At 45.2% G+C, this 20,296-nt stretch overlaps 1 protein-coding gene and 1 long non-coding RNA gene across 3 annotated transcripts in view; one reads left to right on the top strand and one right to left on the bottom strand.

Moving 5' to 3' along the window:
* Positions 1-20,296, bottom strand: part of LUZP1 (leucine zipper protein 1) — a 72,219-nt gene that overhangs the window by 48,260 nt on the left and 3,663 nt on the right. Inside the window, exon 1 of one of the 2 annotated variants that reach the window (XM_083512288.1) lies at positions 18,781-19,557. The exons of the other annotated variant lie outside the window; for it this stretch is intronic. The gene's annotated coding sequence lies outside the window, so the exon portion shown is untranslated. Of the gene's footprint in view, positions 1-18,780; positions 19,558-20,296 lie in introns of those variants that run through there. 2 annotated transcript variants of the gene reach the window in all.
* Positions 1,068-1,823, top strand: LOC310711762. The gene is made up of 2 exons (XR_014528629.1): positions 1,068-1,359; positions 1,628-1,823. It is a non-coding gene; the product is annotated as an uncharacterized lncRNA (long non-coding RNA).

The following is a 20,296-nucleotide window of genomic DNA, read 5'->3' as shown; positions in this document are numbered from 1 at the left end:
TGGAAGAACCAGGGCACCCTATTGCTTTCTCCTAAACTGCAGTCAACAGCAAAAAGATATGTTTGTGCACAAAATGACAAAGACTTCCACTCTATATAATGGATGGCACAAGAATACAGTGGTTTATGAACCAGCAAGGCGATACAGGGGTGAGAGTTTTGAACTGGGAGATACAGGTTCAAATCCCCACTCAACCATGAAGTTCAGATTTGATCTCCCCTTTCCCCCTTCTATTGAAGAAGAACAGGATATTTTAATGCCATCATCATCACAGAGGTGTCTGTGGAGGGGATATATTCACTGAAAATGTTATCTTGTTTTTCTTTTATTTTTTTTAAAAAGGAACCTGTTTGTTAAGTCTGGCACCAGACTTCTATACATATCCCTGCCACTCTGTAGGTTTTCTTAATAATAATTACTATTATTTATATGCCACCACCTGACTGGGTTGCCCAGAGAGCCATGTTTTTGACATATTTATATATATATATATATATATATATATATATATATATATATATATATATATATATATTTCCCACCCAGGATTTTAACTGATACCTGCTGCTTTTTGTATTTTTACTGTTGCTACGATAACTGCTTTTGTTTCTGATGTTTCTAATCTGCTTTATATTTGTTTTATGTTTCTATTTAATTAAATATTTATTTATTTTTAAAGTTCAGCAGCTGATATTGTGGCAGTCACTATCTCAGCCTTATTTTCCTCACAGGAGACAAAATCTTGTGGAGACAAAACGGAGTATCCCTTTATTTAATTTAGCACAGAGATTTCTTGGCTTGTGGAAATTCCTGACTAGGCTCAGATCACATGTAAGCTACCTGGTGTTGCCCTGCTATTAACAACTGGTGCACACAAGGTATGTTATGCCTTCCACATAACTGGTCCAGCCCATCCGTTACTGCACACATGAATGAAGAAAGCAAAAGGTGGACATATTCAGGTGCCTATATCCAGTGATAAGGAACCTCTGGCCCAACTGGCCTCCCCACTTGGCTTGCAAGTTCCTATGCCTGATGACATTTATAATGCAGCTCCCCCAAGAACAGATTGGCAGGCACTGCTGATCATCAGCAACTGCAAAGGAATATGGGTTGCTTGATATCATTGTGACATCATGTGACTGACAGGTGCGTAACCCTACCCAATGGTCAAACGTGGCCTGTGGGAGTGGCCTACCAGTTGGACCCCATTCCACTCCCTGCATTCTTCTGAATCAGATTATCTGGCCTGTCTAGCTCAGCATTCACTTTTCTGACAGGCAGAAACTCTTTCACCTGATCCTCTTATAGCTAGAGATGCCAGCGGCTGAACCTGGGACATTCAGCATGGAAAGTGGGGTGGCTAGCTTTGAGTTACTGGGGGACCAACAATGGGATAGGTCAGTTGGCTTAATGTCCCACAACCCCCACTAAATTCTCTGAACACCTGCATGCCAGCCCTATAAAATTCATCCGATGCAGCATTCTCACTTCCAAGTTAATAATAATAATTTTTATTCGATTGTGGTGTCAAGTTTGGTTTCCTAGAATAAACAAAAGTACGACTTCAACTCTGGCGACTTCCATATGCAACAGCAGTTAAGTGCTCTTTCACTCCACTGAATAGAATTTGCTGTTCTGAATGAAGCTGACTTCGGCCTGATCATGCGAATGAGGACTGAACACAAGAAGTGACCGGAAATAAACACAAAGGAGTCAATGATTGCACCAACAGAGCTCTGAAGAATTACAAGGAGGGTATAAGCGTAGCTCACTTTAATGAAAGTGTAGGTAAATCTAATTAAAATAGTCGTGATTGAGAATCTCCCAGCACGCACATTATTTATTTTTATTATTTTTATTGTTGTTGTTGTTGTTATTGTTGTATTATTATTATTATTATTATTATTATTATTATTATTATTATTATTATACTAGGGTGCCATATGGCTTGAGTTCACATTTACTAGGACAAAAAGTCTCACCACTCAATCTCCTGAAATTTCAAATACATCCACCACTCCACAAAAACATCTGATTTTCAGTTTCTAGGGGGAAAGACTGAGTTGACCACTGTGAAGAAAAGGTTACTAAACCGGATGGTTCATTGTCTGATCTTGTGTTCTTACAAATTATGGCTCCTCCCCAGTACTGATGTCTTGATGTGCATTCTGTTTTTCTCTAAAACATTTCTTTTGACTGAAGATTCCAAGGCAGCTTGTAGATGATTCTGAGTGGATTAGTCCAGGCCCAAATGCGTTTAGTGAAATACACTTTTAAGAACATAAACTATTCGATTTACTACCACATTTACTCAAGCCTGGTAGCACTGTGGCTTAAACCACAGAGCCTAGGGCTTGCTGAACAGATGGTTGGTGGTTCGAATCCCTGCGACGGGGTGAGCTCCCATTGCTCGGTCCCAGCTCCTGCCAACCTAGGAGTCTGAAAGCACATCAAGTGCAATTAGATAAATAGATACCGCTCCTGCAGGAAGGTAAACGGCGTTTCTGTGTGCTGCTCTGGTTCACCAGAAGAAGTTTGGTCATGCTGGCCTCCGGAAGCTGTACGCTGGCTCCCTTGGCCAATAAAGCGAGATGAGCGCCGCAACCCCAGAGTCAGCCACAACTGGACCTAATGGTCAGGGGTCCCTTTACCTTTACCTTTAATGTGCACCTCAATTTTCAGAACCTCGAAACAAAAAGGAGGTATTTGCTGGCAAATGTAAATGTGCCATCAAATCTAATGTGCACCTTAATTTTTGCAACCTAATTTGACCCCAAAAAATGTGAGCATTAGATTCGAGTAAATGCGGTATATTTTTAGCCCGCTTTCCACCCCATTAATCAAGAAAGTATATAGGAACACAGGAAGCTGCCTTACACTGAGTCAGACCATTGGTCCATTTAGCTGAGTATTTTCTACAATGACTGGCAGTTGCTCTCCTGGATTTCAGACAGGAATGTCACCCAACCAACCCTACCAGGAGATGCCAAGGTTATAAACTATGAAGGATCTAATGTCTGCTCAAATCACTGACCGAGTGGCCTTCAGCAAGCTAATCTTCCCCTACCCTAGCATGCAATACAGTCATCCCTCATGTTGCATCCGGGTTTCGCCACTCGCACATGTGCAGAAGCGCCAAATCGCACCGAGCGCATGCGCAGACGCAGCGCTTCGAGTTGCGGGCATTTCACATTACGGACAGGCCTCCAGAACGGATCCCGTCCGTAACATGAGGTACCACTGTATGTGGATGGTAATAATAGCAGCCTACTTTACAGAGTTGTTGTAAGAACATGAAACCCTGCATTACATACCAATATTACCATTCTAAACACATCTGGCCACCTCCCCACAACTAAACAGTAGATTTTAAAGCAAAATCCTTGCGCCAGTGAAGCACATTTATAGTGTAACTACTCTGTAGTTTCTGCTTTGCATTTGCCCCGAGACGTGTTCAGTTATATACAATCTTCGCTCTTATGCAACAAATACCAAAAGTATTATATTACCCACATTACTGCAGACAGGAGTGAAAAGAAATAAAAGCAAAAAGGGGGAGATCAAGTGTTGCAGAACGAGGGTGCTGTAGAGATGAAACACATTAGAAAACAGGGAGCCCACAAAGTCTCCTAAGCCAGGCTCCCTGGAACAAATGAAAAGTCATGCAGGAACATGGTTCTGTGCCATTTGCACAGAGTGCACGTTGGAGACATAAGAGACATCACAAGAGAGCATTAGCTGTGATTACCTCTTTGCTGGCCACACAGACCTGCAAAAAATACATCTCAAAGAGTTTTAAAAAAAGGAGGGACTGTAATGACTCTTGAAGGATTTAGGGCCCAGGCAGAAGACAAACTCCAGGTGGGGGATGGACCACATCATGTAAATTCATGGAGGATTATGCAGATAAAGGTATCCTCACCCAATATCAGGAATGCTTCTATTCAGGGGGCCGGCCAGCCAGCCATGCCTTCCTCTGGTATCCAAAGGGGGCTCAAGCTTTCAACTCACTGTTCACCCACCTCCATCCAGATAGTCTTTTTCAACGGAGGGCTGGTCCGCACTTCTGCTTGTCCTGTGCCTGGAAAGCACAGGTCCCAAGTGGTTTCCCTCTTGCTCTGCTCCTTTTCTAGGGAAAATCAGCTCTTTAGTGCTAAATTGCAGTAAATGGCAATCCAGAAAAAAACCCCAATTGCTGCTTGTTCAGCCTGAGCACTTTTCCTTAGTGGAAAGCAGGGGGACGAGGAAGTGCGGGTTAAGTCCCGAAACACAACATCCTTTGCCTTCTGGAGGCCACTTTGAATTCTTGGTCCTCGTTTGGCTGGGGGGGGGTTGGGGGGGCGGAGTGGCTTTTGCTCTTTGAATGCTTTTTTAAAAAGCATGTTTCATACTTTTGCATACATCTCTGCCTGAGATCCTGGAAAGCTACAGCTCCAGGTAGAAAAGCAATACTGGCCATGTATAAAAAATGACAGGATTGGCTCTGGTGAGGCAAGATTTGGGGTCTTGCTAGAGACCTCCAGGCTCAGAATTTGAGGTAGAAAAATATCTCTGTAAAGCAATAATAATAATAATGCTGTTCTGGCTTTCAATGGCTTTAACACAGAGAAAAATAAATGTTGCTAGCAATAGCACAGCCCAACTATTCTTGGATGAATTGCAGAACTAGAGCTGTTTTGGGGAAACTGGAGAAGGTTCTTCAGTTCTCAGTGATGGGACCTATTTTACCCTTGCATTTTATTAATGGGAAACAGTAGCTTGCTGAAATCTGCTGGTGACACCAAGTTTGTAGGCGGTCTTGTCACAGAAAGAGATCAGGAAGCTTCCTACACAACAAGTTAGGTGACCTCATGAATGGAGCAAGAACAGAACGAAAAGCAAAATATAAGGTCATGCACTTTTGAGGACTAATGTTACATGGACTCAACAAGAAACTGCAGAGGAGGATGGAATTGTAGAAGGCAACAAAGATGGTGAGCGTCCCAGAGACCAGGGCCACATTTCCACCATCCATTTAAAGCATTATTATACTACCTCAAAACTCATGGCATCCCCCAGAGAATCCTGGGAACTGTAGTTTCAGGATGCTGCAAGTTGTTAAAGGTAAAGGTAAAGGGACCCCTGACCATTAGGTCCAGTCGTGACCGTCTCTGGGGTTGCGGCACTCATCTCGCTTTATTGGCCAAGGGAGCCGGCGTACAGCATGACTAAGCCACTTCTGGCAAAACCAGAGCAGCGCATGGAAACACCGTTTACCTTCTTGCCGGAGTGGTACCTATTTATCTACTTGCACTTTGACGTGCTTTCAAACTGCTAGGTTGGCAGGAGCTGGGAATGAGCAAAGGGAGCTCACCCTGTTGCGGGATTCAAACCACCGACCTTCCTATTGGCAAGCCCTAGGCTCAGTGGTTTAGACCACAGTGCCACCCGCGTCCCCGCTAATGAAATTAATAGACATGACTAATTTAGGTTCATTAATCTCTACGGGCCTACGCTGAGTAGGCCTTAGCTGAATGCAACCCATTTCGACATTCAAAAATATTCCAGAATAAGATTATGCAAGTAATGCAATGTGTCTACAGGCTGTGGACATACCCCATTAATCAAGATGGAAGCTCTAGGTATGTAATTTAATAACTCTCTAAACTCTCAATTATTCTGTTGGCAAAGACAGCCCCATACAAGGAAGACTGACTTCCAAGTGAGTGTGCTTAAGATCCCAGCTGTGAGGCACCAACCAGATCTTTTCTCTTACACATTGGGCTGATCTGCCCTTCCGCCTTCCCATCACTGCAGGCAGCCAAGCCCTGGAAAAATCCCAAGCATGCCTGGGAGCTAGAGAGAGTGGAGTCACAGAACCACCACCAACACTTCCCCATTCCTGGCTGAGATGTTTTGCAACTGGTTGAACCAGTCACAACAGCCCCCAGCCTAAGAATAGGGTGCTGCAAGCCTGCAGCTCATGGATTTTTGCTTTCCTGGCCACAAGGCCACAACTCAGTGGTAAAAAGCATGCTTTGCATACAGAAGGTCCTAGATTTGGTCCTTTGCTTCCATGGTCAAAAGGCTCAATGATGTGGAAGACCTCTTTTTGCCTTGGAACTTGGAGAGCCACTGCCAGTCAGATAATACTGGCCAATATGGACAAATAATCTGACCTGGTATAAGGCAGCTGCTTATGGTTCTAAGTGTTGCTAGAAGAAGCCAGGCCACGCAGCCTCTGGATCCGAGATACAGCTGGGTTTAACTGGTAAAAGGGGCATCTACACAGGACCTTTCAGTGCTGTGTGGTGCAACAAAGCCATGCATTAGAGTCTGAGACTTTCATTTGGTGAACCATAGTTAAGATTGAAAACCGTTTTCTGGAATTAAGAGGACACAAAAAACCCTGCTTTAATCGAAAACATAATGTGCAACTGGCTTGTTTCCACAAACCATAGTTAAATTAAACCACAAGGTTCGTGGTAATTTTATCAGGTGTTCCTCAATGACAACATCAGAAACAGCCAACAAGCTTGAAAGTGAGCCCTAAAACTCTTCTGCGATATGCAAGGGTTCACTGGCAGAAACACCAATGCAGAATGTGCCACTGAAGATGCTAAGTTCTTCTTTCTTGAAGGAAAGAAAATGCTGCCACCCCCAACACCATCTGTCCACAGATCCTTAAGGAACTAATTCCAGAGGTCTAGCCAGGTGAGTCTGTTACAGCAAATATTAAGAGAGACTTGTGGCACTTTAAATACAACAAATGTGTTAAGTCTTCAAGGTGCCACAAGACTCTTTGCGTGCATTTCCTTAGGTAAATCCATCTCCCAACACAACTCAACCATGTGTGTTTGTGTACATCAAAGAGACTTCTATCTACACCTATCACAATTGTGACCACTTCGCTGGGGAAGAGGGATGGAGAAATGAAGCAATGAAAATCTGATCCTTGAACGGCCTAGGAACTATACACTTTAAAAGCTCATCCGAGTTTCTTCTATCCGATTAAAAAGCTCCTTTAGCAGAACATCTAAAAATTCTTACCAAAAGCAGAGGGATGAAATTTGAACATGTTCCTTATTATAATCACAAAGACCTTTGTGACTATCCAGGTAATAATAATAATAATAATAATAATAATAATAATAATAATAATAATATATTTATACCCCACCCATCTGGCTGGGTTTCCCCAGCCACACTGGGCAGCTTCCAACAGAATATTAAAATACAATAGTCTATTAAATATTAAAAGCTTCCCTAAACAGGGCTGCCTTCAGATGTCTTCTAAAAGTCTGGTAGTTTTCTCTTTGACATCTGGTGGGAGGGTGTTCCACAGGGAGGGTGCTACTATCTAGAAGGCCCTCTGCCTGGTTCCCTGTAACTTGGCTTCTCGCAGTGAGGGAACCGCCAGAAGGCCCTCGGTGCTGGACCTCAGTGTCCGGGCAGAACGATGGGGGTGGAGACGCTCCTTCAGGTTCAGAAACAGGATATTGGTGAATACTGGTGAACAACATACAAAAGAAGGGATATTGGTATTGCCCTTGTGTCCCAGTTGTGGGCTTTCTGGAGGCACCTGGTTGGCCATTCTGGGGTGTGGGCTTCTGGACAGGACATTGGTTCAATCCAGCAAGGCTATTCTTATATTTACTAACAGAGCACTCCAGACCTGCTTCTGGCTGGGTGCTTGGATTGCTCTCATCCCTGCAAGCCACCGTCAGCCTCCTGCTGCCCACCACTTGAAAAGTGATGCCAGCATGACTCCACTGGCATGAACTCCCCATTCCACCCAAGCATGCAAGCAGAAGTGCCTCCAAAAAGCCCTAAAATGGGGCTTTTCAAGGGTGGGCTGAGCCAGCCCCATTCCCATCATATGATTGCATTGTGCAACAGCTTCAGTCTGCCCACCACTGTCTTCCACCCCAGCCACTGTGCATGGAAGACGTGCAGATGCAGCGATGACTCCATCAAGCTGTGCTGGCCTGAAGTGGTGTGGAAAGGAGTTAGGATTGTTTCCTAATAACTCAATGGGACACTTCCAAAAAGAGATGTTTGGAATCAGGCTATAAAAGAAAGAGCGCTAATAATTTTGTCGTTTATTTGTGTTTGCAATATTTCTTGCTAGATGGATCTTATAGTCTGATCAAGCGGGACTCTTCATTGAGTTCTTCCATGGTGAAGATGCCTATAATCCACATTGCACAATAGCTAGTTGTATGGGTGCCATGCCAATGTTTTCCATTATCCTCTCTTCCACGCCGATTTTATTTTGTGGGGTTAAACCATTATGATTATTTTCTTAGTATTTGGAATGCACAATACCGGGAACCTTTGTTACTTCAGCCAGCAAGACTGGACTTGTCCACTCTTATTCATGCAGATTGCTTAATACGTTAAGTCAGCTCAGGATGAGTTTGCAAGATGCTGAACAAGCTGCCTGCCCCTGATGTGAAGATTAATGAAATAGATAGATTTCCACGTTGCATGGCTGTTCACCCCTTAGGTCACGGCAGAGCAAGAAGCCCAGCCAATTAGAAGAGGCCCCCTCCAAAAATAACCCCAATGAAGTTCAAATATCCCTTGTTACCCAATGCATGAACTACATGCTTGAAGTTCCCAGTTCAAAACTCATTAATGCAACCACTTAGGCAAATCCAATCCTTCGCTTAAGAATCTTCAGTCCCTGGAGTGGGCAGATGAAAAGTCACTGGAAAATGGATGATAGTGCAATAGTAGATCATTTGCTTTGAATGCAGAAGGTTTCAGGTTCAACCTCTCCAAGGTTGGCTGGGAAAGATGCCCTGGAGAACTCTTGCAGTCCATTTTCCTTTAACCTCAGTGGTGTTTACCAATCTCTCTCTCTCTCTCTCTCTCTCTCTCTCTCTCTCTCTCTCTCTCTCTCTGTGTGTGTGTGTGTGTGTGTGTGTACTATATATTTTGGAACTTTGTCCATTGTCTTTGGGTACCTCTTAAGATATTGTAACCAAATTATGCATGCTGGTACCTGCTTCAAGGAGCAGGTTTTCCTATGTTTGGAAACAACAGGATGCTGTCTAAACCAGGGGTTGGCAAGGTTTACCTTTCCTGGGCAGGTTCACTCCAGCGCAGATCCCTCTGTGGACTCGCTGAGCGGGTGGCTCGGTTCGGGGGCGGCTCGTGGGCCAGTTAAACGACCCCCGTGGTCCACTTGTGGCCCATGGGCCTTAGGTTGCTGACCCCTGGTCTAAACCAAGACGGTGGACTGAATCTTTCAAAACTGCACTGATTTTTAACCACAGATTTCAAAACTGCACTGATTTTTTCGGCTTCGTAGAATTCCTAAGTAACACCAGGTATGAGGCTACATGAAACGTGGGATAACCCTTTCTTTCAAAACTGATAGAAGCTAGAGGGATGAGAGGTGGGAGTCCAGAGACTTGTGGTATGGAGAAAGAATAAACGTTTTCACTCTTTCCTTGCACTTTTTTTTTGGTATGCACCATTATTCAGCCCTGAAGTCAAGATACTTATGTGGCACTGGCACAAGCAGACTGACGACTGACAAATGTCATATGGCAGAAGCTTTCATGGTCTACCAGCCATGTCATCAGATGAAGTCTGAGCAACACAGAATATGGGATAACACTCCATACATCTGATGAAGTGGTCGGTCGTCCCTGAAAGCTACTGACCAAGTTCAGGCATGTTCATGGGACTCAGAATTGAAGTAAAACTATCTCGTGAGTGGTGCTCCTTGGAGGCATCAAGCCGAAGGAGTAAAAAAGCTGGTAACTCTACTTTCCCCTGCAAATGGCCTGAGGCTTTTTCCTGGAATACCTGGGAGCAGAAGGGATTGCCACCTTTTTAAAAACCAGCCCTGCTCCTATGAGTTTAGCAGCAGCAGCAGCCTGATATGCAAAAACTAAGCTGCTGAAACCATGCTCCTAAAGAGTGAATCCTCTTGAACACAGGGGGTCGAAGCATAAGGTTTTTTCTCATGCCACAAATAGCTTTGCTTGTTTAATTTCCACATGTCAGGCTGCTGTTAAAAGTAGAGGAATGGGACCAATAGGAAAAAAATGGCAAGGGGTTGGGAATGGTCACGCCTACGGCTGGCTCTGCCTATTGTAGTCCCAGGTTCCCCCTACCATTTTTTTGCCTACCTTCCTTTCCACCAGGATCATCTACATTTGCTGAACTTTCTTATTTAAAAGGCGCAGGAGCCTTGTCCTCTTTTGCAGCAAGCCGCCCTATCCCTTCTGGGTATTTAGCTGAACAATAAAGGCCTGTCTTTTTAGAAGGGTATTTGGCCTACGGCATCTCTTTTCATAGCCAGCTGATAAGGTTCTATGTTGTTGGGATGAGGTGCTAATATAGTTATTTTATTTTCTGCTGCTGCCAAAGTTATCCTTTTATCAGTTGTGTTTTATCTCACAGTTTCACAGCCTTTGTAACTAGGCTTCCCTCCCCCAAAGAATCCTGGGAAGTATAGGTTGCCAAGGGTGCTGAGAGTTGTGGGGAGACCCCCTATTCACCTCAGAGTGACAATTCCCAGAGTTCCCTGTGACGTTGGATTGACTGTTAAACCATGCAATTCTGGGCTGCATCAATAGGAGTATAGCATCTAGATCAAGGGAAGTAATAGTGCCACTGTATTCTGCTCTGGTCAGACCTCACCTGGAGTACTGTGTCCAGTTCTGGGCAACACAGTTCAAGAAGGACACTGACAAACTGGAACGTGTCCAGAGGAGGGCAACCAAAATGGTCAAAGGCCTGGAAACGATGCCTTATGAGGAACGGCTAAGGGAGCTGGGCATGTTTAGCCTGGAGAAGAGGAGGTTAAGGGGTGATATGATAGCCATGTTCAAATATATAAAAGGATGTCACATAGAGGAGGGAGAAAGGTTGTTTTCTGCTGCTCCAGAGAAGTGGACACGGAGCAATGGATCCAAACTACAAGAAAGAAGATTCCACCTAAACATTAGGAAGAACTTCCTGACAGTAAGAGCTGTTCGACAATGGAATTTGCTGCCAAGGAGTGTGGTGGAGTCTCCTACTTTGGAGGTCTTTAAGCAGAGGCTTGACAACCATATGTCAGGAGTGCTCTGATGGTGTTTCCTGCTTGGCAGGGGGTTGGACTCGATGGCCCTTGTGGTCTCTTCCAACTCTATGATTCTATGATTCACTCTGAGAACTGTAGTTCTGTGAAGGGACTAACAACTGTCAGCACCCTTAACAAACTACAGATCCCAGAACTATTTTGGAGCATTCATAACTGTTTAAAATGGTATGATACTGCTTTAAATGTGCAGTGCGGATGGGTCCTAAGTTAGTTAACTCAAGTTTGGTTGATTTCAATAGGAATGAAGTTCAGCTAATTTAGCAGCTTTGAATTGTTTTTCTAGGCAAAGCAGGGTATAAATCCTGTAGAAATATTGGGATCAATGAGACATGGTCCCAGGGAAGTGAGTATAAAACTGAAGCCTGAATTAAATAATTAAAGAAAAGTAATGTATGCCTACTATTATTACATTGGATCTTCTGAGAAAGTCATATTTTCTTAGATTTCTTGCCAAAAACCCAAGAAGTTTAAGCAATTCTTCAGAACTGCATCTCAAAGTGTCCATGTCGCAAACCAAAAGATTCAACAATTGACATTTAATCACTGATGGAAGAGAAAATGAATAATGGTGTAACTCATATAACCTTTATGATTAGATAACTTCAAGATAACTACCATTTCAGAACAGCTGGGTGGATTAATTTAGTCATTGTTGCCCACACTACGGCATAGATTTCCTCTTCTCTTCAGATTCGCTTTTAAAATGTGGACTTCATTTTCCATAGTTACAAGGCATGATCTTTTAGCGAACAAAAGAGGGAGCTACAATAAAATGTTGCAGTGTGAAGGCCTGTTCACTCTTCTAGTCAGCCTGAAATGCTCCACAATATTCCTCCTCCCCTTTGGATTTCCATTTTTTCCCCACCAGCAAGCCAGTCCTGGGATATTGGTTCATAGCTACCAAGCATGTTCAGTCATCACTGGGCTTTTGGGGTGATTTCCGCCCTCCTCACAATGTCCCCCCAAGAGCTTAAAAAACAACACATTTCTACAACCATATACCTTCCTCTTGTGCCCAGATGGTGACATTTCCCCCTACATAAACATAATTCCCTACTCACACCTGGCCATTGGAAACAGGACGAATGGAACAGATAATTTCAAGACGACTACCAGTTCAGAACAAAATGAGTGGATTTTCATTGCCTACATAATCGTGCAGCTTTGCCCTTATCCATGATAATGATCATGTCCAGTATCTATAAGAAGTGTCTCTCTTGTGATCACTTCAAGTGCTTTGGAAAGGTTTTCCAACATGTGACAGCTATCCCAACAAAAACGGTTGTTAAATTTCAGTTTCTGTTTTCCTTGATTCCTACAGTTAAGATTTTATTAATCTTATTCTTGAATGGGCCTGTTAACTTATGGACACACATACACACCCAGTTCCAATCATCCTATCACCAGCAGCTACATATTTCTGTTGTCTGGTGGAGATCAACTGAGGAATTACTTTTCCATTCCTTTCTCTAATCCTAAAGCATACCCTTGTTCTCTTCTGGTCCTTGCTTTCGCTATTTCCCACCAATCTACTTGCCTCCACACCTTGCAAAACAGTTGGCTTTATCTTCATAGCACAGGTGGGTTGGGATCAAGCTTTTGTTTCTTGACTTAGGAAAGGCTTATTGCAAGAAAGTTTGAAAAGCCCAGGTATAACTGGTTGCTGTCCTACAGCCTTCAAAGAAGAAAAAATTCAGAATAGCTATGGAAACACCTTGTCACTCAATCATCCTCTCTTATGCTGAACAGTTCAGCAGATTTTCAGCCAATGTCGAGATCCCACATAGATGCTCAATCAAGCACTTCAGAAGCTTTTCATCTAGACCCCAACACACACCCCATCCTCATCCTCACTATGAATAGCTATACCAGCTTTGGGGCAAAGGCCTTCAGTCATTATGGACCTCAGCTGGCCAATATTCTTTACCCCCTCCTCCCAATTGCTGATAGCCAAAGCATCTGACTCAAAATGAAGTGACAGCCAGTTCCCTGTTGAACGTACGGAGCTAGGGTAGCCAACACGGTGCTCCTCTCCCCCCAATCCAATGTTTTGGACTACAACTCCCATCAGCCCCAGCCACCATGGAACAATGGAAATTGTAGTCCAAAACAGCTTGAGGGCACCATGTTGGCCACCCGGTTGCATACAGCAATCAATGCAAATAAAAAAGTGAAAAGAACTAAAGGAATCTGGAGCCTGCCTTATGTTCCTGCCTCCGTACAGAAGTATTCAAACAAAAACCAAAAACATGTTCCTTTGTTTCATCTTCTACCAGCCACTGCTAGTGGCCTTCAGTATTTGCTCAACTAAAAATATGATTTTGGAACAGATAAATTCAAGATGACAGTTGATGGCCAGTTAAGGAATACACGCATTTTGGGAATCCACCGTTAACCAATGTGCCCCTATGTGTTGGCAAACACTACCTGTAGGGACTAGCTGCAGGGGTAACACTGGGGGGGGGGGGGAGCCAATATTTAGTTGCCTAGAGTAGAGCACAAATGGTACACACACACTTATGATTAGGACCAACACTGCTTTTTTAGAAGTCTTGCCACACCTTTCATATACCAGTTCCTGCTTTCAAAGAGGGTGCCTTATATCAAATGAAACTATTGGTGCCATCTACTTCAGTGCTGTCTGCACGGACTGGCAGCGGCTCTCTGGGGTCTCTGGCGGACATTTGTTCCCACCCTATCTGGAAAATCTGGGGTTTGAACCTGGGACCTTTCACATGGAAATTACATGTACTACTACTGACCTACAACCCTTCCCTATCATCCCTTGCAGCCTGAAGGCGGAATGTGTTGCATGAGAGTGGGGGAAACACCTAAGAACTTTCAGTCTCACAACTGAAATGTGGATGCATGAAAAGGATAAAACAAGCAACCAGTTTATGTGGTCCTTAAAATGAGAAGACCCACATTCATTCCTTGCTTAATATGTGCACGTTCCTCATTTTGTATTACCAGAAAACAGGCACAGAGAACACACAGAACATATGAAGCTGCTTTATACAATGTCAGATCATTTATCTACTGTTGCCTACACGACTGGCAGCAGCTCTCCAAGGCCTCAGACCAGTGGTGAAGAATGTGTGGCCTCCCATCACTCCTGGCCACTGACCATAGTGGGCAGGGATGACAGCCGCTGCAGTCCAACAACAACTGGAGAGCCAGATGTGACCCACCACTGCTTTATGCCATCAGTTCCATAGGAACATAGGAAGCTGCCTTATACTACATCCGAGCCAGTGTTAGAAACTGGGACAGAAAAGCTAGGAGCCAAAGGCTCCTGCAACCTAGGTTGTGGGCGCCAAAACAGAATCTCTTGTCGCCATTTTTTAGAGAGGGGTAGGCAAGACTTTTTATTTATTATGTTGATAAGCATGAACTAATATGCAATTCACATAAGAGACACATTGTTAATATCACATTTTTATCAGAAATCATAAATGCATGTTTAATTTGGTGTTTACAATAAAGATATTGGTACCATACTTCGGTTTTCAAAGCACTCTACAGTCGTACCTTGGTTCTCAAACAGAATCCGTTCCAGAAGTCCGTTCGACTTCCGAAAACATTCAGAAACCAAGGCACAGCTTCCGATTGGCTGCAGGAGCCTCCTGCACTCAATCGGAAGCTGCGGAAGCCTCGTTGGATGTCCAGCTTCCAAAAAACGTTCACAAACCGGAACACTCACTTCTGGGCATGATGGGCGTAAAGCCGAATAAACATTTTCTTCTTCTTCTTTTTCTTCTTCACTTCTGGGTTTGAGGCATTCAAGAGCCAAAATACTCGAGTCACATGGTGTTCAAGAACCAAGGTACAACTGTACTCTTTATTGTTAAACTCCTTAACATAGTGTCTATCTTTAACATATTCTTCAAGGCTTCAAAGCACTTACATTTCAGTAATCCTTGAGTGTCAGCCAGGCGCAAAAAAATGGCACCCAGACTTGTTGAGGTGCTCACAAACAGAGAATCTTTAGGTGCAAAATGCACCTGGCGCCCTGCTAATTTCGAACCCTGAATCAGACCTCTGATCCATCTAGCCCAGTACTGTCTACACTGACTGGCAGCAGCTCTCCAAGGTTTCAGGCAGGATCCCGTCCCATTCCTACCTGTAGATACCTAGGTTGAACCTGGGCCCTTCCGCATTCAAAGCAGATGCCATAACCAGCAACCTACAGCCCGTCCCCACAAGCCTGCCTTTCATCCACTGCAAGTGATATCCTTAGGGTCAAAATCCCTATCTTGCAACACCCATTTTTTTGTCTTGACTCCAACACTAACCAACGATAATAAAGAAAAGGTCTCTTATGTGACTGTCCTTCAAATAAGTGCAGGGTTCTAGCTATGAGAGTGAGGGGGTGCAAGTCCCCACCACAGCCACCCCCAGCCTTGCCTACGGCTTGCTGAGTACCTGTAGTTTACTCCTGTGGCTTTGAATGAGAAACCAGATGCAATTAATAATTAAGGAAAGCAGAAACCCTTGGCCTGCTTTTGCTTGCAGACAATAGCCCGGCCACAGCCAAAAGTGCTAAATTCCATTGCTCTTTAGTGAAAACAAATGCCATGTTTCCTCTTGGAGTAATGAGTCTTCAGTCGGCTCGCTCGTCAGCCCAGAATGAGCAAAAATGGACTTACAAGGCAATAAACATTGCTTAGCTTCACACCCAGAATCTGCCCCTGTGTGCGAGGGAAAGATGGTTTCATTTTAGAAGAAGCTGGAGAAGAAGAAAAATTCCTCGGAGTAAATTGAGCAAAAGCATCTCTACCCTGGGGGTGAAGTCTGATTAAAATAAGTCTTTTTGACGCAGAACAATTCTCGGCTTTCTGGGTTTCCCCAGCCACTCTGGGCGGCTTCCAACAAAATATTAAACATTAAAAGCTTCTCTAAACAGGGCTGCCTTCAGATACACCCGCCTCCCCATTTTCTCCTCAAAACAACATTGCACAGGAAGGTAGGCTGAGAGACAGTGGACTGGTCCAAGGTTACCCAGTGAGCTTCACGTTCAAGTAGCGATTTTGAACCCTTGTCTCCTAGATTCTAGTCCATCACTGTAACCACTACACAACACTGCCAACCAAGCAAAGCAAAGACACACACGCAGACATATCCCTACAACTGACAGTGCCTTGCCTAAACAACATTTTCCAGTGCTTTTCCTTACTCCAAAGTACTCTTCTTTGGAGTAGTCCAGCTTCTGTGTTGATTTATTTTTGTTTAAATGGAGGTTGTTTGGAACTGTATCTGAGAGCAAAGAAAACCAGGAGTCCTCACATGTTATTCTGTGTTTGTTTGTTTACCTTAAACCTTAGAGCAAAAGCTGCAGTCACCAAGGCTGGGGCAAGAAGCAACAGGTCTCCTCTCCTCCACCATTTTCACCCAAATCCTTTCCAAAACTGGTGAAGGGAAAGGTTCAACTCAAGTAGGTGAAGACAAAGTTTGCAGCCCCCACTCAGAGTTTGGCAAGATGTAGCAAAGAAGAGTGGGGAACCTTGGACCTTCAGATGTAGTGAGGCTCCAGCTCCCATCAACCCCAGCCAACATGGCCAGTGGTTGAGGATGATGGGAGCTGTAAAACAACATCATCTGGAGGAACACAGGCTCTGGAGGAACACTAAGAACCTTGAGTGGCATTTCTACCACGGGCAGTCTTGCGTAGTGGTTAGACTCTAGCTGTTAATGGTGTCAGACTGATCCTGAGTTTGAATCCCTGCTCAACCATGAAGCTTGTGACATGACTGTGCAACATTTGCTTTCTTCCACCCTAGCCTACTTCGCAGGATTGTCACAAGGATAAAAGAGTAGGGAAGAGCCATGTGCCCCGAAGGTCTTTGGAAGAAAGGTGGGATAGAAACACAATAAAGACAGCAGTGCAGAACTACAGAAATATAATCCAGATGAAAAAAGTGTTTCAAAGCCACACTAGCGCTAGCAATGACAAGCCTACCACAGGGAAATCCATCTCCCAAATTCTTAGGCACACAGGCCTGATTGCAAGAGTCCAAACACAATTCAGACAGTAAGATTTAGCATCCTCCTCGTAGCCGTGCACCCATCCTAAATTGCAACCTTTTTTCTAGCTCACCTTCCCTGTACTTTTAACAACTGCATAACAGGCGGAAATTCTACAGATGCAGATTTTGCTGGCACATATATGCATTCAATGATGGAAGCCGTATCTGCTGAATGTCCATTGCAACCCTGTGAAAGGCACCAACAGAAAATAGAAAAGGTGGTGGCAACCATAATGTTATTCCACCCGCACTAATGTTCAACAAACCTGTGAGGTATGAAACACAATTACTCCCCTTTTCAGGCCTGGGAAAGTTCGTCCAAGACAAAGGGACTTTTCCAAGGGTACTCAGGAAGTCGATAGCAGAATCACAATATGAGGCAGAAGTTTTTTCCAGCAGCTTTGTTCAAATGAGAAGCAACACCCCAAAAGGGTACTTCCTCTGAACGATATTCACCGGATTGCAATGGGGACCTGCTCTAAGTATAGTACATTCAGGATTGCAGCCTTGTGGCCCAATCCTATGCATGTTTATTGAATTCAATGGGGTTCACTTCTACTGCTGTGGTGGTGGGGAGAGCCAGGTTTATATCCTGCTCTGCCTCGCAGTTTACTGGGTGATCACATGCACACACACACACACACACACACAGTCTCAGTCCAACCTACCTCACAGGGTTGTTGTGTAGATAAAAAAGTGAAGGAGCCACGTCCATTCCAACTCAACAATTACATAATTTTTTCTTTAGAGAATGGGAATAACAATAATGATACAAATAATGATACAAATCTAATCCAACAAGAAGTCTTAAGAAGATGCAACTGAAGCCAATCCCTGCGGCTGTGTAACCCTAAATATCCTTCTAGAGTTAAGCTTCACTGAAATCAGTGGGGTTTACTTCCGAGTAAACCCGCTTACGGTTATGCTGCCATAATGAAAAATCCGATGCGCTCCTCCTTGCTCGCAACTCCCACTGCGTGACGTTTACTTCTGAGTAAAGCATGGCTAGGATCGGGCCGGAAGCCGATCCCTTTCGCCTGCGCTTGCATCCTTGGGAACGGTGCACCATCCCCGACTCTTACCGCCAAGCCGTTTTTCCTACGAAGCATTTCCTCTGCAGGAAAGGGCCCGGCCTCTCCTAGAGACACCCGGGCAGAAACTTGGATGCTTGGGAAGTTCCCAGAGCGAGCGAACGAGAGAGAGCGAGAGCGAGAGCGATCCTCAGCCTTCTCTCTCTCTCTATCCCAAGCTAAGATTTCAAGGGCAAAAACATAACAAAAAAAGAAAAGAAGTAGTCATCCTTTTTTTAAAAAAAAAAGATGAAAAAGAACCCAGCCACAGGAAACCCTCCCAGTTTCCAGTCGCTAATTAGTTTTTTTAAGGGTCTGTCTACACACACTGGCAACTTGAACAAAGCGGATGCCTTGAATTCCTTCCCAGCCCCAGCTTGGTTTTGGCAGCGCTCTTGGAGCCCAGAAATCAGCCCAGGAGGAGGAGGAGGAGGAGGCGGAAAAGGGCGATCGGGAGGCAGGGAGGAAGAGCCCCCCGCAACTTCCCCTCCTGCCCTGACCCCCAAAGCGCACCCCGATCCCACCCTGACCCAACTCACACATAGCAAACCCCCCCACCCCACGAAAAAATAAATTAAAAAATCCCCTCGCCTACCTCCTTCTTCTCCCCGCCGAATCCGCCACCTTTTTCCTTCCCCTAAGGAACTTAGCCGGGAATCGAAGGATCCAAGTCCGCCAAGGACTTTCTCGAGGAGCGGCGAAGGCGACGGTGGCAGCCGCGCCACCAACCAGCAGCAATTGCAGTTGCAGCAGCTGCAGCCCGGAGTTTCGTCGCCTCAGGCTGCGGCAGCGGAGACCCCCGGGGCCCCCCACTCCGCGATGCGCGGCGGCGGCGGCCCGCTTGGATCCGGCCCGCTCGCAGGGCTGCAGTGCTGGGGCTCCTCCCTGACAATGAGAGGCGGGGAGCAGCAGCAGCCCCTGCTGGCGGGCGGGCGGGCGGCCCTGACGTCAGGAGGAAGGAGAAGGGTGGCGAAGGAGGAGGAGGAGAAAAGGAGGGCCTGGCCGCTCGCCTCCGCAGACTTTCCCCCAGCCTACTTCTCTTGCTTCCCTCGCCCGCCAAAGTAGGGCCGCCCCGCGCGCCGCATTCGAGCCAGGACTCGCAAGGTCCCGCGCAGAAGCGTGGTCGTGAGGAGGGTTGCCCTCCTCCCCGTGTCAGCGCCACGCGCGGACCGCGGCTCCTTAAAAGGCAACGCTTTTTCCTCCTCCTCCTCCTCTGAGGAAGGTTTCGCGCGCTCCATTTGCTGCCTTTCCTTTCCTAAGCCCGCCTTTCCCCCCACTCCCTCGGCGTTGCTTCTTTCTTGCTCCTTTCCCTTCCTCGCGCGTTTGTCCTCAGAGCAACCCTGTGAGGTAGGTTAGGGTGAGCGAGACTTAGCCGCAAAGTCACGCAAGCGAGCGGGGGGCGGGGGGAGGTTCAGCTCAGGGCTCCTTACTCCCGGGTCGTCTGGATCTCCAGGTGTGGGTGGTTTTCCCATCATTCCTGACCATGTATTGGCCGGTGCTGATGGGAATTGGAGTCCAAAGGACACCTGGTTCCTCATCTGCACCCTGCTCTTCAACCAGCAGTGTGGGCACTAAAATAAATTGGTACGGCGTTATCTATCACCACTGTGGCAGGTGGGTGGCACCGTGCTGGCTACACTCAGAGCTGCAATATCTGGGACTGTGGCTATTTCATATCAACCCACCGAGCTTACAAGAGTAGCAAAAGGTATTTTTTTATAAAGAGACACCTTTGATTAAACCTCCCCCCCCCTTTTCTTTTCATACATCAGAAAAGCAGGTAGCAAATTTCTCCCACCGGTTTTGCAAACCTGTCTCTGGAGAGCCTATATCGACCCATTAATGCTCTAGGATTATGTAAAATAACATTATAATCTTAATGCTATGTTTATTTTTTTGTGGAGACTGTATTAAATTTGATTTAATAAATAAATGAGAAAAGGAGCAATTGTGAAATACAAGAGGCAGACAGTTCTATGCAAAGCGTTAGTACATACCAGCTAAGCACAGTGACCTTTGTTGTATTTGTTTTCGGGGGGGGGGGGACAACTTAATTTGGAACAGAGCCTACAAGAGCCTACCTTATAACCTATTTCTCATGTTGCCACTCT

Source organism: Podarcis liolepis (assembly GCF_965112155.1).
Source record: "Podarcis liolepis genome assembly, chromosome: 7".
NCBI lineage: Eukaryota > Metazoa > Chordata > Lepidosauria > Squamata > Lacertidae > Podarcis > Podarcis liolepis.
Note: the sequence above shows the minus strand (reverse complement) of the source record. Positions and strands in the feature narration are given on the sequence as shown.